This window comes from Sarcophilus harrisii, chromosome X, assembly GCF_902635505.1.
Source record: "Sarcophilus harrisii chromosome X, mSarHar1.11, whole genome shotgun sequence".
Taxonomy (NCBI): domain Eukaryota; kingdom Metazoa; phylum Chordata; class Mammalia; order Dasyuromorphia; family Dasyuridae; genus Sarcophilus; species Sarcophilus harrisii.
Window position 1 is genome coordinate 67,612,722 of NC_045432.1, and position 15,261 is coordinate 67,627,982.

At 37.2% G+C, this 15,261-nt stretch overlaps 1 pseudogene; it reads left to right on the forward strand.

Annotated features, from left to right (window-relative positions):
• The first annotated feature begins 12,621 nt into the window (after window positions 1-12,621).
• Window positions 12,622-14,919, forward strand: LOC100930922 (annotated as a pseudogene).
• The last annotated feature ends 342 nt before the right edge of the window (window positions 14,920-15,261 follow it).

Sequence of the window (15,261 nt, forward strand, 5' to 3'; positions counted from 1 at the left end):
TTTATGAAAATAATCATTTGCCATTTTAAAAAAATTCTCTTCCTAGTTTGTTATTTGGAAAATGCTTAGTGTTAGGAGGATTCATGTGCAATGATAGTAAAGGATGACTGGGGAAGCGGGAGACAAGTAAATATTTAGATAGCACCAGATTGACAAAATGTGAATCCACTATATTCATAAAAGTATAAAATGATCAAGAAGAGAAGCATTATTGGCGATTATAATCAAAACAGAGATCAAGGAATAAATAATATGAATAAATATTTCAAGCATATCTATTCGATTTCCCCTTTCTCAAATTATGTTACAGTACAAAGAGATTAAATGACAGCCATATTTAAAATTAAATGCCAAGACTTAAAGCACAGACAATTAAAGCATAGACATGATAATCATATAGTGATAGGGAAAAATAAAGAAAAGTAAATTAACTTTACCCATAAAGTATGCAGTAGCTCCAAGGTCCATTCCAGACAGACTTCTAGAACTGGAATGTTCTTTTTCTTCTCCCAACAGCAACTAAAAAAAAAAGGAAAATTATTACAAAATTGTCTTCAGCTAAATAGAAATCAACATTAAAAAAAAAAAGGAAATCAGGGCTAACACATTTTAAAACTGGCAGTGTAATCAAGGTGGCTGAGAGTGAAATTCTCTTAAATATTCACACAATCCTACTGCACCAATATGATATATAACTCATTTTCTTGTGAACATATGTGTGTGCCCTAGACAGATGTTTTTATGAAAATATGATTATTTATAAACTATATTGTAACATAAGAACCTAAAGCTATGACCTTACTATTACACGGAATTTCAGGGATAAATTGAACAATAAATATGTAAGCATATTCATATTGATAAAATGGCCTCTCATTTGTGTCCACAAATTTAAATCTACTGCTTAGAAACTAACTGAAACAGTGTATTTCCCCTTTTAGTTTTTTTTTTTTGTCTACATAAGTTTTAGTCATATGTTTTAGGGAAAGCACTTCGTTGGTCTTCCTCAAGTAGGGGACACAACTGAACAGAAACCCAGCAAAGAGTTTTTTATAATTTGATATTAAATTGGGCAAACAATAAAAAAATTTCCTGTTCATAACAGTGGCTAGGAGGAGATTTACAAAATATAAAGCCAATAAAAATAAAAATAGGAATATCTTTTAGCCACCGATAGAGAGGTAGAATCAAAGGGGTTAGAAGTGAATATTGATTCTTGTTAGCTACTACTTGTGTGACCTTGGATTTGCTATTCAAGATGTATAAATAACATATAGATCATATATTTGTAATATACATTGTATTATATATTGTTATCTTGGCAGATAGGTCAGAGGACATGAAATAAATTTAGTCACTCTTTCAGGGTGCTCTTCTGGAGTTTGTTTTTCTATGTTTATAATATATTTTGTCTTTTCTTTCTCCCCTTCTTACTCCCTTCCCCAACACCCTTTGGGGTAGTTTTTCTTTACAATTCTCTTTAAAATTTGAATAGTCCAGGGAACTAAAGAATTGGTCTGTTGATATCCATTCTCGGTTACCTAAGTACACGGGCAATCAACTGATAGCCCTCAATGCATGGGATCCTTGCTGAAAATCCTTCTCCCACTGTGGCAAAGTAAATTTTTTTTAAGTGTAAAATGCCATATAAGTGTTTCATTTCTTTCAATTATTGAACCTCAACTTTTGAAGCCTAGCCTGGAACAGCCTTAAATACTTTTGGATCACTAAATTAAGGCCAAACCATGCAAACTATATTAAAAATAACAAAAGATTTATTAATTAATAAGGAAAATACTGCATAGGGATTTACAATTAAAACTATATGCTTTTGCATGATTGGAAAAGGAATCAGCTGATATATAACGTAGTCAAATTAACCTTTCATTGCACCTTTACATATACTGAGTTTTCACCAGAAATACTCTGACTTTACTTCCATTTCCTTGATGATGTAAAGTGACATTACTAGTACCAGAAGCCTATGATTCAATCTAACTGTGATCACAAAGAAGCAAAGTGAGCAAGAATGAACTGATAAAGAAGCTTGCTACAGACTTAGAATACTTAAAGGATCATGATACTTTCTTTATACCTTGAAATCAATTTGATTTAACAATACTCTTGAAGCAAGCTTTGTTGGTTGCATTTCTATTCAATGTTATGTCTTTAACAAAACATTTAAATGGAATAATAATTGTCGATTATAATAGAAACAGCTAGTTTCTTTATGGAAAAAGCATATAATGAAGGAAGAACTAGGCTTCCTGGGTCTTCTCTGAGAAAGACATAAATGGGGATTTTCTCAAGTATACCAATCCTCCACAGCTTCACAAATTCACTTGAAAACTAACCAATTTCTACTTATATAATGCAACATGCTGGCATAATACACTATGCTTTATTTTGCAGAAAAAGGACAAACACCTAGACTAATAAGCACGAGAAATATTATAGCAATCAGTTACCTGACAGTAAAATGAAGATCTTCTTTAAGAAGAAAGTTAGGCATTTGTAGGCATTTGGCAAGTTAGTATTTGACTCGTCTCTCATCAAGAATCCTTCTGCACTCAACAGATGACATGAGGTGACTCGGAAGATTGCAATAAAATCAAATGACTATTGGATTTAAAAATTTCTCACTCCCAGATGTTCAAGGATTCAAATGAGCAGCAGGAAGTACATAAACAAAACAGCAAGCAGAAGCAGCAGTTACTCAAAATGAATGCCCCCGGATGGTGACATAAAGAGAAGAAATGAACTGTAAATATAACCTAGAACAAAAAGACAGAAAAACCCTGAGGCCTAGCACACAGGACAGAGGACGACCTAAAACACAGGGATGGTGTGACCCATAACACAGAGACAAGGAGAAAAGGGTGACCTAGAACAGAAAGAGAGGGAATGAAGTCCCCTATCCTTGTGTTCTAGGTTGCTCTCCATTCCCTGTCTTTGTGTTCTAGGGTCTAGGTCACAATTCATTCCCTGTCTGTATACTAGGCCCGGGGTTTCCCTTGTCTTTGTGTTCTAGGTACCCCCACCCCTGTGTTCTACATCACCCTCCATTCTGTATACTAGGCTGGGGCGTCCAAATTTTTTGGTTCTAGATCACCCTCATCTTGTCTTTGGGTTCTAGATCACCCTAGAACATCGAAAGGAAAATCCTGTATTTTTAAATAAGCAATTAGAAGAAAACACTTCTACATTTACAAGGCATTCCTATTCCATACCTTCCCAATCCAAGTAAGCAGCAGCTACTATATAATTTTGTTTCCCTAATGAAAGACACATTTAAAAAAACAAAATAAAACAATGTTTTGCTTTAAAATATACATGCAAAATGGAGTCCAACTAGCTTTTATGGGAACTTTTCAGGTTGAGAACAAAAACAAGAACAAAAATTTACATTTCAACTAAAGAACATGTCATTGGGAATCTTGTATAGGAGGAGGCTTCCAACACGGAGAGGTCTATTCTGTTTGACTCTGTTGTATATTATCAACTAGTCCCACATCTACTATAGTATGCAAAATAATTTTTGGAACTTTAAATGAAAACTAATAACATAAAATAAAACAAACGGTATTGTTTTAGGGTATGATGTGACTTACTCTCTTCCTGTGTCAGGAAGAAGCCCAAATGCTATTCTTGTAGAATAACACGAAGGCATCCATCCTGTCTCCAATCTAGTTGGTATCTTTAAGGACCTTCACAACAATCTTTGAGACAACCTTGATGGAAGTTAGCTTTCCCAGACTATCTCGATTGGCTTATCTTCCGACAAGTCTGGGACCTGGTTTGCCAGGTGCATTCCATCTAGCTCTTTGATGCTTCCCTCTTGATTTCCTACCTTTGCATCTCAGAAACTGCAGGCTATATTTCCCCTATAAAGAATCTAGTTATGATGAAGATCTTGGCTAAGTTCTCTTCAGGATTAAGCCCACCATGAAGTACTTCCTTTCTCGCCCTCATAGTACTTTCCCTTATGGGTGCCTTTCTCTTTACTCTAGCTAACTCTGGTTAATCTAACCTGCCAGTCAATGGCTTTCTCCCACCTCAGGGAATATTTCCTTTCTCCCGGTTAACTGCGAGTTCTCTAGTGGAATTTGTCTTTTTCCTTTTTAACTAAATGCTCTCCCAACTCTGATATTTGCCAGTTCTGGTGCCCCTTCTGGTGTCTCTTTTACCCCTTCATTTTTTAAAATAATAGCTTTGCATTTTCAAAATATATGCAAAGATGGATTTCAACATTCACTGTTGCAAACCTTTTGTTCCAAATTTTTCCCCCTCCCTTCCTCACACCCCCTCCCTTAGAGAGCAAGTAATCCAATAGAGTTAATACAAGTTTTAAGAAGCTGAGGGACCAATTCTCAAAATATTTGAAGAAGACACAAAGTATTTGGCAAAACAGGATTTTACTATCCTTATTTTAAGTGCAAAATGTAAATTAAAAAGTAAAATAACTATTGACCCATAAGTTTATCTGTCCTATTTCCACAAAATTTTTAAGAGAAAAATCTACACAAAAATTCAAAGAGGAGGAAAAGAAAGCAATGAGCAAATGATACTATACAGAAGATAATCAGTATAGTCATGCAATTGACCAAAAGATCTAACAAAAATAAAATCACAGTTTATTAACTATAAAAATGCATTTGATTTTATCACTGATTTGGAGCATTTTATGACTATTGACAGCTCTGATTTATTTTTGTGACAATCAACATTTCATATCCTAAGTTATGATATCCATATCCCCCCTTATTAATTCAAGAATGGCTCTTATTTTTTAATTTGATTCTGTACTCTATGTATACATGAGAAATTAGCTCTTTATTTGATAAACTTGTAAAACGTTTTTAATGTAATCAAAATTATCCATTTTGCCATCCTCTTCATTTATTATCATGTATTTGGGCATGAATTCTTCCCCATCCAAATATGTGAGAAGCAGTTTTTTTCCTTATTCTTCTAATTTGCTTATATGACTTTATATTCAAATAATGGACTCAATTTCTGCTGTTATTTTAAATGGAATTTCACTTTCTATTTCTTTCTTTTGAGTTTGGTGGTTATATATAAAAGTGCTGATGAATTATGTGGGTTTATTTTGTATCTTGCATCTTTGATAGAGTTTTAATTCTCTATATCATATCATTTACAAAAATTGACTTATTTCCTCTTTATGCTTATTCCTTCAATTTTATGATAGCTAGCATTTCCCATACAAAAATGAATAATAACAGTGATAAAGAGCAAAATAGCATCTTTGCTCCATCTTGGATCTTATCTGAAAGGTTATGAGATATCCCTATTACAGATAATGCTTGTTGTTGATTTTAGATGTTATTTTAAGAAAAACTCCACTATTTCCTATACTTTTGAATGATTTTAATAGGACTGGTTGCTGTATTTTGTCAAAACCATTTTCCATATCTATTGATATATGCATTTGATTTTTGTAGTTTTTTCTTATTGATATGGTTAATTATGCCGACAATTTTACTAATATTGAATTGGCCCAGCATTCTGTACACATCTTTGGGATATAGTGCTGCAATTTCCTTTCTGGTATTTAAATGTCTTTGCACTTCTTTCTGGTCTTGTTCTGCCTGGTTTAGGTATCAAATACATGTTTTTGTCATAGAAGAAATCTGATATGAGTCCTCCTTTTCCTTCTTTAAATGTTTGGTAGAATTAGCTTGTAGTTCCATCTGGTTGTGCATTTTATTTTGTTTTATTTTTTTCCTTAGGAAATTCATTTGTGATTTGTTGTATTTCTTTTTTTTTTAATGTGGAGGTATTTAAGTATTGTATTTCCTCTTCTGTTAATCTCAGAAACTTATATTTTGGAGATATCCATTCCTTTTAGATTTCCAGCTTTATTGGCAAATAGTTGGGCAAAGCGGTTCCTAATAATTACTTGAAGTTCATCTTCATTGGTACCTCTATATTTTAAAAGTATTTTTAGTAGATGTAAAGCAAAAGATATATTATTTTAGTCTGAACTTACGGTTTTAACTATGTGAATAAACACTATATTAGAGATTTCCTCTCAGCTAAGCCAATTAGCAACTCATGAATAATTTCTTGTTTTGGGTAATAGGTATAATTTTCAGATTGACCATCCTCTTCCTCCTATTTCCTCTATCCGAAGGACTACTGTCCTTCTACTTATGCAGATCTATGAGTTATTCTTGATTTGTCATTCCCCCCTCATCACCCACATTAAATCAGTTATCAAGTGTTACAGATTTTACCCATAATCAATTAATCATCAAGCATTCCTTGTCTATTATTGTATATGTATGATACTGTAATAGGTACTAAGGATGTTAAAGTAAAAGGGAAAAGGTCCCTGACCTCAAAAAGCTTACATTTTATGGGGAAAACAACAGGTATACATACATACATACATTCATTTAAATAAATACTATATTAAAATAAAAAGTATTGGGGAATACCAACAACGGAGGTTAGACATCAAATGGTATATAAGATGTGCTCTGAAGGAAATTAGAGACTGTCCTAGGGAAAGGGGAAGATGGAACTGATTTAGAGAATGTGAGAGAGCCAATACAATTGCAGAAGTTCAAAATGGAAAGAAAGCATAGATAGATCCAGGGTGTGAAGGGCTTTAAGTACTAAACTGAGATGTCTGTATTTCATCCTCTTGGCAAAAGGGATTTCCTATAAGGTCTTACACAGGGATATTATATGCTCAGGCATGCTTTAGGGAATTTATTTTGCTAGCTGTGTGGAAGACAGAATGGAGAGCAGAGAAATTAGAATCTTGAAGTAAATAATTTCATGTACAAACAACCTCAGAAACTAGAAATTAGAAACATAGAATTCCATTGGAAATTATGTATGCTTCATTACACTTGCATAGTAGTGCTCAGGTTCTTACAATAGAGATGCCCTGTGGTTGCAACCAGGATAATTCTACTGCAAATGCAGAAAAATGCTAATAATCGATGTTCATGGACTCTGCTCCTATAGGTATCATCTATTCTTTTCCAAAATCTGTTGGGTACCTGTGAATTAGAGATTGTTTCCTAATATTTATCAGAGCTTCCTAAAAATTAGGGCTGTCTAAAGCAGAATTAGATGTTTTGGGAATTTAGGAGGAACCATTTTGGTTCTTGCTCACATAAAGGTTTGACTACACTCCAGCTGTGAGATCCGAAAATTCCATCAATCAATCAGATTGTTCATTTTTTTCATATTTAAGTGAGTGTGTAGAAAAGTAGAAAATCACTCCTCACTCACCCTAAAAATAACTTTCTAGGGTGAGAAGTTCTTATATGTTCTTGGCACTCAAAATGATTTCAAATACAAGAATGACTTGTCTCCACAGACATTTATAGAATGTTACATGTTGGCAATTAATGAAGGAAATCAGATCAATGCTATGAACAAAATCACAAAAACTAAACATAACTCCTACTGTGAGCATTTCACTATTCATTGCCCGAGGACACCGACATCTATTCCACAAGTTACAATTCTAAATGGTGGGAATGGCGCTTACAGTGTCCATATGTTGGCAAAATGGATTCCTTGCTGTGCTACAAAACACAAAATGCTACAGGTCAGGTAATGAGTTTAGCTAATATTCTCAAGTACCTTCTGTCTCTGGAGTTCTCTAAACATTTGGATGAATACATGAGTATTCGTTAATCTGAGATGGGGAATAAAACATTATACACAAGGTTTTTCTTTCTATCTTTTAAGAATCAAGACCAGGAATCAAAGCATCTTAATGTTAAGTTTCTCTGGGGCATTCTCCCACATTCCTCAATGAATTTTGGCACCTCACTCATAATCCCCCTCTCCATTCTATCTTCATATAAGGCAACTTCAGCATACATGTTGATATTCCCTCAAATACCCTAACTTTCAGTTTCTCCATTTGTTCAACTGGACCTATTCCTCCACTTTGTCTCCAGTACACATAGAGATGATGTGGTGGGAAATAAGATCCTAACCTCTCCATCCCCATGCGAGTTGGGCTAGTCTGTCCTAAAAATGAATAAAAATAATCCCCAAGAGTTGACTAAGAAACTATTCTGCTTGTTGATATTTGTTTCAACAGCACTTAGAATAGTGTTGGCACACACTAATCATTTAATAAATACTCATGCTGATGAGGATCTCCTGAGCTAAAATAAGGAAGAATCTTATTAATTGTTATGCTTGATACACTTACCAAAAACATAAAAAGACTAAATCCGGTGAATATAATTCTTCTTCTGCCTAAGTTAAAGAAAATATAGGCTTAAAAAGGAATTTGACTATTGCCATGAGGGGAAAGTTTGGTTGTACATAACCCTTTCCTCTTTGTTCTTTCCAAATATTCTGACAAAAACCCTCCTTGCAAAGGCAGTGATTTGAAAGTAGTGAACGTATGATGATAGTAAATATGTAGGGAGTAGCCAAATTTCAAGGGTGAGAGCCACCTAAGGAAAGTTTTATTCTTCCCTTTACAGCCAATGCTCATACTCACAGGCACCTTAGTACACCTATGGATGTCTTTGTAATTCTTTCTAGGCTGCATTCAAAATTCAGTTTCTCCCAGAAGGCTCTCTTTACTACCTTTTCTGAATTTAAACAATGTTGTTTTGTTTACTGTTGGTTCATCTGGCTTGGGTTTCACATAAGTTTTGTGACATTGATTGCCTGTTGAGAATGTATACTGATTTTGTCTCTTCAAAAAGATATACTATAAATATATTGGATTTAACATATATTTTAACATACAACATTCACTGACTAGTAATCTAGTGTTTGATAGACCCAAAGATACCACCTTCTGGGATAAGAACTCTTAAGAAAAACAGCTGCGAAAATTGGAAATTAGTATGGGAGAAACTAGGCATTGACCCACATGTGACACCGTAAAGTCTGAAATGGGTTCATGATTTAGACATAAAGAATGATACCGGAAGTATCCACAGAGTGTGGACCACAAGATACGATTTTCACTCTTTTTGCTGTTTTTTGCTTGATTTATTTTCCTTTTTATCTGATTGTGTGTGTGTGTGTGTGTGTGTGTGTGTGTGTGTGCAGCACAATCGTGGACACATATGAAGAATTGTACATGTTTACCATATTGGATTATTTGCCATAGATGGCGGGTGGTGGGAAAGGAGGAAGAAAAATGTGGAGCACAAGATTTTGCAAGAGTGAATGTAGAAACCTGTCTTTACATATATTTTGAAAATAAAGACTTAAAAAATATCCAAGAAGTTCATTTTTCCTTTAAAAATCACGTCGAACACTTTTACCTCCCCCTCCAATAGTTCCGTCTCCCTCACTTTCCACACCCCCCTCCACCCCCGTTTGCTAGATGGTTGGTTCCAGCAGACAGCGCATGATCCTAGGCTGCAACTTAACCACCAGCCAGATCGAGGTTGGCGCCCCTGTTCCATCCACGGGTCGCTCCAGAGGTTGGTCGCTCCAGAGGTTGGTTCTCCCGTCGCGCTCTCCTCAGAGCTTTTTCTTTATCCTCGGAGGATTTTCTTTCTCCTTGGAGGATTGTTTTCATCCTCAAAATTTTCTCTCCCTCCAGAGAGAGAGGATATTTCCTCAGAAGCTTTTTTTCCCGTTTCTATAGAGATTTTTTTTGCCTTCTAGGTACGTTTCCACACTTCTCTCTTGAAAGGATTTCCTCTTAAAACTTTTCCTTCTTTTTTCTGCAAGGATTTTTGTCCTCCTCGAACATTTTCTTGCTTTTTCTGAGAGGATTTTTTTCCCCTCAGAATTTTATCTCCTTTTTTTCTAAGAGGAGTTTTCCTCCTCATAACTTTTCTCCCTTTTTCTGAGAGGGTTTTTTCCTCCTCAGAAATTTTCCTTCCTTATTCTGAGAGGATTTTTCCTCCTCAGAACATTTTCTCACTTTTTCTGAGGATTTTTTCCCCTCAGAATTTTATCTCCTTTTTTCTAAGAGGAGTTTTCCTCCTCATAACTTTTCTCCCTTTTTCTGAGAGGATTTTTCCTTCTCAGAACATTTTCTTACTTTTTCTGAGAGGATTTTTTTCCTCCTCAGAAATTTTCCTTCTTTATTCTGAGAGGATTTTTCCTCCTCAGAACATTTTCTCACTTTTTCTGAGGATTTTTTCTCCTCAGCATTTTATCTCCTTTTTTCTAAGAGGATTTTTCCTCCTCAGAACATTTTCTTGCTTTTTCTGAGAGGATTTTTCCTCCTCAGAAATTTTCCTTTTTTCCTGCAAGGATTTTTGTCCTCCTCAAACATTTACTCTTTCTTTGAGGATTTTTTCCCCTCAGAACTTTATCTCCTTTTTTCTAAGAGGAGTTTTTCCTCTTCATACCTTTTGTCCCTTTTTCTGAGAGGATTTTTTTTCCTCCTCAGAAAGTTTCGTTTTTTCCAGCAAGGATTTTTGTCCTCCTCAAACATTTACTCACTTTTTCTGAGGATTTTTTTCCCCTCAGAACTTTATCTCCTTTTTTCTAAGAGGAGTTTTTCCTCTTCACAACTTTTCTCCCTTTTTCTGAGAGGGTTTTTTCCTCCTCAGAAATTTTCCTTCTTTATTTCGAGAGGATTTTTCCTCCTCAGAACATTTTCTTGCTTTTTCTGAGATGATTTTTTTCCTCCTCAGAAATTTTCCTTTTTTCTGCAAGGATTTTTGTCCTCCTCAAACATTTTCTCACTTTTTCTGAGGATTTTCTCCCCTGAGAACTTTATCTCCTTTTTTCTAAGAGGAGTTTTCCTCCCCAAACATTTTCTCCCTTTTTCTGAGAGGATTTTTTACCCTCAGAACTTTATCTCTTTTTTTCTAAGAGGAGTTTTTTCTCCTTATAACTTTTCTCGTTTTTTCTGAGAGGGTTTCTTCCTCCTCAGAAATTTTCCTTTTTTCTGCAAGGATTTTTGTCCTCCTCGAACATTTCCTTGCTTTTTCTGAGAGGATTTTTTCCCCTCAGAAATTTCCCTTTTTTATTCTGAGAGGATTTTTCCTCCTCAGAACGTTTTCTTGCTTTTTCTGAGAAGATTTTTTTCGTCCTCAGAAATTTTCCTTTTTTCCTGCAAGGATTTTTGTCCTCCTCAAACATTTTCTCACTTTTTCTGAGGATTTTTTCCCCTCAGAACTTTATCACCTTTTTTCTAAGAGGAGTTTTTCCTCCTCATAACTTTTCTCCCTTCTTCTGAGAGGTTTTTTTCCTCCTCAGAAATTTTCCTTTTTTCTGCAAGGAATTTTGTCCTCCTAGAACATTTTTTCCTTCTTATGATAGGAATTTTTCCTCCTTAGAACATTTTCTCCCTTTTTTCGATAGGATTTTTTCCTCCTCGGAACTTTTCTCCCTTTTTCTTAGGTTTTTCCTTTTTCTCCCCACAAATTTTTATCTTTTCCAGATCATCTCTAGAGACTGCCTGCTTTCCTGCTTTCACCCTCCCAGAGACTTTTCCTTCGCCTGGAGACTGCCTGACTGCCTGCCTTCATCTTCCCAGAGACTTAGCCTTCACCTCTCCAGAGACTCTTCTCAAGAGACTTCATTCCCGTTTCCAGAGACTTGTCGCCCATCTTCTCTTCCCTTCTCCGCAGTTGCCATCGGAACTGACTGCACCTCCATCTTGCCCGTGGCAGTGGTCCTTATTGGCAAACACAGGTTGGTGTTGTGTGACTGAGTGAGTGTGGCCCTCTGTCTGTCCGTAGTTCCGGGTGGGTCAGGGCTCTACCTCCCTTCCCAATCTTTGCTTCTCTGGTTCTGCTCTCTGATCCCGGGCCTTCTGTTCCATTAGGGTTCCTGCCTCAGGTGGCCACTCGCTGGGCCACCTCCACCACCACTTCCACTGCTTCCGCCTCTGCCGCCTCCGCCATCATCACCAAGGCTACGCTCAGTGGCCTACCCTAGACAGCCCTCTTCCCTTTCCCGCTCCAGCGGGGCCTAGGCCGGAGGTTCCTATCTCCTTGGTATCCTTGCCTGGACTGGGGCCAGGACTACCAGGCACCAACCTCCCTCCCCACCGCCGCTCTTACCCTTTCTTGGGGCCCCGCAGATATGGCAACACCCACATCCTCCTCAGACACAGAGGTCTTGGATTCCGAGCAGGCCTCCTGCAGCACTTTTACCGATACCGCCACAGCCTCCTCCGCCTCGGTGGTAGTCGTGGCATCCAACGACGAGTACTCTACCTCCTCCGCCGAAGACGAGGAGGCCATGCTGGGGTCAGGCTACTTAACCATGCCAGTGTCCATGGAAACCGAGTTCGAGGAGCTGGATGCGAACAACGGGTGGGCCGATGCCCACCTCGAGGTATCAGACCAATGTTGCGACTACAATGCTTGTGTGGGGAGGGCCTGGGAGAACAGATCCCGCAATTGTTATCCAGACCTGACCCCCTACGATCACAGCCGGGTCCGTCTGATGGTGGCCACCCCCGCCCTTGGGGGAGGCTTCAATCCAGGCCTTGGCTTGGCTTTGCCCGGGGGTTCCTGCGAGTCCTCCTCAGTGTCTTTCAGTGTAGGGGAAGGAGAAGGTGAAGGGGAAGGGGAAGGTGAAGGAGAAGGAGAAGGAGGAGAAGGAGAAGGAGAAGGAGGAGAAGGAGAAGGAGAAGGAGGAGAAGGAGAAGGAGAAGGAGAAGGAGAAGGAGAAGGAGAAGGAGAAGGAGAAGGAGAAGGAGGCGGGGACGAGAACAACGACTACATCAACGCCAGCTTTGTGGTGATGGAGGCAGCCCAGAGGAAGTACATCCTGACCCAGGGGCCCCTGCCCAACACCTTCGGCCACTTCTGGCTCATGGTGTGGCAGCAGAACACTAGGGCCGTGGTCATGCTCAACAGGGTGATGGAGAGTTACCAGTACTGGCCCTCCAGCCCGGGCCAGGCCCTCCTCTTTGAGGAGGCAGGGATCACGGTGCACATGCTGAGGGAGGAGGTGAAGTCCCACCACACGATCCACTACCTGCAGCTGCAGAACATGATGACGGGGGAGGCCAAGTCCATCTCCCACTTCCATTTCACCAGTTGGCCCGACTCAGGGGTGCCTGAATCACCCACTTACTTCCTTGCTTTTCTTTTCATGATAAGGGACTCTGGTTTCCTCAACTACGAGCAGGAGCCTGTAGTCATTCATTGCAGGGCTGGTGTTGATGCCTCAGGTACCTTTGCTCTGATTGATAGTTGCCTGGTTCTTATGGAAAAGAAAGATGATCCCTTTACCCTAAACATTAAACGAGTATTGGTGATCATGAGAAAGTACCGTATGGGGCTTGTTCAGACCCCAGACCAGCTAAGATTCTCATATATGGCTATTATTGAAGGGGCAAAATACCTCATGGGAGATGAAAGTATCAAGAAAAAGTGGAAAGATTTTAACTGTGCAGAACTATGCCCCAGTTATTTCTATGGTGATATACCACCTCAAAGATACAGAAGATTCAAGCTGGTCTTAGAAAAGGATGAAGGAGAATCACAGGTAGATCTTTACAGTCTAGCTTCTGAAATGCCAAATACTGAAGAAGACAGTAGTGAAAATTCTAGGAAACGGCTTAGAGAAGCCGGAAAATCTAGGAGCTTCAGAACAAAGAAAAGCCATGTGATATTAGAAGCAAAAGAAGAAGGAGAAAGTTTAGCAAGCAGTGAGGCCAAGTAAGTTTAATTTTGAATGGAACCCAGGCTTAATATAAGACTAGTATTTTACAGCCATTAGTTCTGAAAATTTAGAGTCATAAAAAAGACTTTAAACCTTTCTCTGAGGTCTAATATGTCTAAAGTGTCTCACAGTTACCAGTTTTCAAAATTAATTTTATACCATGAGCACCTACTACCCAAATGCTTTAAACCCAATGTTTTGAAAATTGTTGGATACTTGTAAGTTTTAAGTTTGCAAAGTCTACAAATTTGATTAATTTTAACTGCTTTTGAGAAATGTAGAAATGTTTAAGAGAAACTAATGAGAGTAGACTACTTTGTGTTATACTTTTTGTATGTTGATGTGGTTTTGGCAGTATTGAAAGTTGGAAGTTGGAAAAAAGAAAAAAACAAAAAGTTGTACGTTGAAAAAAGGAAACAAAAACATTATAAAAAAGAAAAAAAACAAAAAAAAACAAAAAAACAAAAAAGAAAAAAAAAAGAAGCTTGTAAGAGGGGGAAAAAACTTAATTTCATTAGAACAATTTGTTAAGGATACTTAAAAGTGATGGTTCTAGGTCATCTCTCACCCTGCACTAAGAAGAAGCACTTAAAGTAACCCAAGATAACCTATAGGTTTTTTTTTTGGTAAGATAATCACTAAATATAGACCTATATGTAACTCAAATCCTGTCCAATGAAATTTAAATTCATTTTCTATTCATCTGTTCTCAAAGAATACCTCAGGTTCAGTAATGACTGAACTACTTTTAATAAGACCAAAGCTTTTCCTTAGCTTTCTCTTCCTTAGCTTTTCTCTTCATATAACTATAATACTTTATTATCATCTTGTTAGACTTATTTCCAATCCCCTTAATAATTTGTGTTCTCCGCCGTATCCATTCCACATCTTGCTTAAGTTGCAAAAGCTCAAAATAGATTCTGTATTTCAATAATGGTTTGACCAACTCTGAGAATAGAAGGAGGATTACCTTGTAGATACTCTGAAAGAAAATCCTGCTGACATTTTATGAGGTTAACAAATTCTAGTTTAGGATCCTAGGGGAAGTATTATGTATAACAATATGTATTTACCATGTATTTTTTAAGTTCTGTGATTTATAAATCCTTGAAAAGCTCCAGTAAACAAATTTTAGTTCTGTTGTAACTTAAGAGAAGCAATAATATTGAACCTAATGGTAAATGTTAATTACCCCCTACTCATCCACAACACTGCTGAATGTGACTTGAACTATATTAAAATGAAAATACAAATTTGTGTAAAATATAATAAAATGTCAATAGTTAATGTTGTTTTTGAAATCAATGTGTGGCTTCATGGGGATCCTTACATGTGGTTTAACAGCTACTCTTTTTATCTGAATTCAACACTGGTCTAGAACAGGGCTGCTTTAACTTTTTCTACTTCTGACCCCTTTTCACCAAAGAAATGTTTATAAAACCCTGGATGCATAGGTATAGAAAATAGATAGAAATCAAACGTTTGCTGAGGATAAATCATAATTTTGGACCCTCCACATTCAGTTATGGGTTCATGACTCATGACCCACAGTTTAAGAAGCTGGGCTTTAGAGCACTCAGGCTGAGTGACTTGCACATAGCAGTACACATCAGAGAAAACACATCAACCTAGGAATGCAAGACTCTT